The following is a 4,002-nucleotide window of genomic DNA, read 5'->3' on the forward strand; positions in this document are numbered from 1 at the left end:
AAAAATGCCGCTAATGTTTGTGGCGTTAGTTATAATGATGTTTCTTGTGATGTTTTTTTATATGCCAAGAAGGTTTTTTGCGACGTTTAAAAACATCGTTATATGACTAGAGAAATGTCGCTATAGCCTAATTCTATTATAGTGATAGTAATCACTGTTAACGATGAGTGATTAATTTATTGTAAATCGATAATGTTAGTGATCAATTTATTATTTTTGAAACTTCAATGGTGAAAACAAAATTTTACTTAAACATTAGTAATCATTTTTATAATTTACCCTAAATAAAATATGAAGTACTGATATAGAAAGCAAGCATAAAATAATTATACAAAATTTAAAGTTTCAAGACACAATAATGTCAAAAACCAAAAAATATTAAGAGTTACATATCCAATTATAAGGTAAAAATATATTTATTTTTAGCGTTATTATTAATTAAAAATGTAAAAAATATAAGATAAATAATAATAAAATATTAATAGAAATGTTAAACTAAGGATTCAACTTTTTGTACTTGCACAAACAGAGTGATCTCGGTAGTAAAGAAATTGTTGTTATTCATTGAGATATCGGGTTTAAGCATCAAGAATATTAGGAGTGTGAGCATTCAATAATAGATGATTGAGAATTATTTTTGAACATATATTGTATTGTACTTACCTCAAATGAATAAAAAAAACTTTTTGTACTTCAATACATAAATCTTATCTCTTTTAAAAGGTAAGAATAAAAGTATCCTTATAAAATATTAACATTTTTATAAATTTCAAATCTAATTTTAATCTTTCTTAAAATAGAATGGAAAGACTATTCTAAAAGAAGAAAATATTGTACTTTTAATAAGTCTAGAATTTATAACCTAAAAAAATATGAAAAACGAAAACAAACAATTTGATTACTCAATTAAGTATGTTTGCTTGAGATTATTACTCGAGATTAGCATTTTATTTAGTACCTTCATGTGAAAAATTTAATAAGCTGATAAATAACCTAAGGAAAATTTTACAATGTTCGACAAGCACTTATGAGTGTCACTAACAATGACAACACTATATTAATTTATAAAATGTTAAAATTATAAAGTACTCAACATATAAATTATAACTTAGTTAAAAATCTAAATGTAATTTATTTAAAATACAATACCAATTACATTATCTTTTATAATCTCATTTTTAATTATAATTAGATTAAATACGAACCCTTAAATTTAAAAACCATAATTTTCTATAGCTTTAAAGCTCCCGCCGCCATCAGTATCATTTTTCACTGGCGATTGAGTCTTTATCGTTCATCCCTTCCGACGTGGTTGTCGTTCACGCAACCAATCTATTGAGGTAAACTTTATTAAGTTTATTTTATTTCAAACTCGGGCGTCCGTCCAAGCCGCCATTGATGGGTGAGGCCTCACCAGCTATTGACGCTTTCACCGACAGTGGCCATGGATGATAGTGTAGGGTTGTCACCATCTCATCACCTTTCCCTAATTCCTTAATTCCTAAAAACACTAAGCCTAATTTTCTAATTAGTCTAATTATAAAACCCTAATTCCTAAATTAAGTAGCATAATTCCCAAATTAAAACCCCAATTAGAACAATTGAACCTTAATTTCTATGTTAGAACCGTATTTTTGAAATCTGATTATGAATTCCCAATTTGAATCTCACAGGTCGTACCGGTACCTTGGCTCGTGTGTACTGGTACGTGGGCATTCGAGTGTCGGTATTGTTTGTGTACTGATGCTATAATTGTACACTATTATTAATTTCATATATGTTTACTAGTATTGTAGTAGAGTTTATAGGTACGATATGCTTGATTTGTACAATTTTGTGTTAAGTATGCAGGCTTAGATTTTATCTTTTTAACTTAGATGATGAATCTAAACTTAACAACTTCAAAACAAGTTAAGATGATGGAGATTAAGCGTCACATCGACATGAATTCGGAGAAGACATACAACGAGGTACATTGTAACTCCCCAAAATTTCATTATAGCCTAAATTGGTAAATAAAAATTATTTCGATGACAAGTTAGAAAATTTCTATGTGATGTGAGATTAAATTTGAAGTATGAGATGAAGGACTTATTTGTTAGAATTTATTTTGGAGGAGAATAGTGACTAAATTGAAATAAATGAATTACACATCTCTAAGGTGAAAACAAGTGATGAGTTTGACTCTTTAATGAATTAATATCCCCAAAAGTTATAAGATATTTTCCTTGGGTGGATATGGGCCATTAGATTAAATAGGGGTTTCCATATTCAATTTAGACCCTTGGATCTAAATGAAATGTTCGGTTTTTATTTATTAAGGTCGTGTTTGTTTTTGCAGATGTAAAAGGTCGGCAGTCTGTGGACCACATCTGCAGGCATCTGCAGCAGAAGAGGTGAACCAAAAGTCTCCAGTCTGCAAGAAGAAGACTGTTTGTTTTTTAATGTCTGCATATTGCTAAAATAAACTGAAATATAAATAAACTGATTTTTTAAACTTAAAAGAGTTTTGTAATACTGAGATTTAAAAAATTTTAGTTTTATAATACTGAAATTTAAATAATTCATACAACTACAATAATAAATTTTTTAGAAAAACAAACACCACCTTATTAATTCTATTATAAGTCTCACATAATCACATGTATTATTAGTTTTATAAATTTTATAGAATAAAATTTATAAATGATCATCAAATTATATGATTTTTTTTTAAATATGCAATTATGTAATACTTTTAATTTTTTTAAATATATATTCATAATTTATTTTTATAATTATATGATATTTTTAGAAAATATTTTTTAATTTATCAAATTATTTTATGATTATTTTTTATTTAATTGTGATTATATTTTAAAATTTTAAAAACATAATTTATAATTTTTTATATTTTAAAATCTTAATTATCAAACAATGAAATCATTTTTTTATTAAGTAATGTGGTTTAAATACTTACATTTTGTATAAAAAGTTTAAATATAATTTAAAAATAACAAATCTAAAAAAATATTATATTTAAGCTTAAATCAAAATAATTAAAATAAATATAAAATTTTAATAATATATAAAATAATTTATATGATATAAAATTAAATATCTATAATATAATATTAAAATACTAATATTTAATTTATTTCAAAATTAATATTAAAATTAATATCTATAATATAATATTAAAAAATTAATATTTAATTTATTTAAAAATTAATATTAAAAATTAAAATCAAATATAATATAAAATTAAATATAAAACTTCTTTGAAGAGGTTAGAAGACGTCTGCAGACATAAGATCACGTCTGCGTCGTGCAGACGTTAGAAGAGCTTATGTCTTCTAAAAAAATGGTCTGCGAAGTCCAATGTATGCGTGTAGTCTGCGCGGCGCATACATAAGAACTTTGCAGACCTTATACAGTAAAAACAAACACCACCTAAGAAATAAGTTATGTAAATAAAGAATTGGAGAAAAAACGAAAAAAAATTATTCATCTTCTTTTCCTTCAAGCCAACGGGTGATAGAAAGACAAGGTAAGGTCTCCCTCTTTTCTTCATTTCCTCTTTTTGTAGTTAGAATTGAGGATAGGTTGTGAGAGACTAAAAAGTTTATCTTTTCATTTTCTCTAAGATAAGTATAAGAATGAAGGTGAAGGTGAGTGTTTGAGGCATGAAGGAGCTCCATCTCGGGATTTTAGCAACAAGGTAGGGAATCTTAATCCTTAGTGGTGTTATGACTATATTAAGCATGACATTTTGTTGGGGTTTGAGTAATTAAGTATGTTCGGGGTTTTTTCTTGATTCATGGCTTAGAAGGGGTTATTGTTGCCAAGATAGTGTTTTTATGGTGCCATGTGTCCTTAAGAGACTTTGAATAGAAATTGATCCCTTATAGTTTTGTATGAACGATTTAGTCCTAATAAGTTATTAATTGGATGTTAATAAATTATCTTATTGTCAAGAATAATTAATTGATTCCATGTTAAATTTCTAGAGCTAACGTGTTA

Source organism: Hibiscus syriacus, unplaced genomic scaffold (genome assembly GCF_006381635.1).
Source record: "Hibiscus syriacus cultivar Baekdansim isolate YM2019G1 unplaced genomic scaffold, ASM638163v2 tig00110548_pilon, whole genome shotgun sequence".
NCBI lineage: Eukaryota > Viridiplantae > Streptophyta > Magnoliopsida > Malvales > Malvaceae > Hibiscus > Hibiscus syriacus.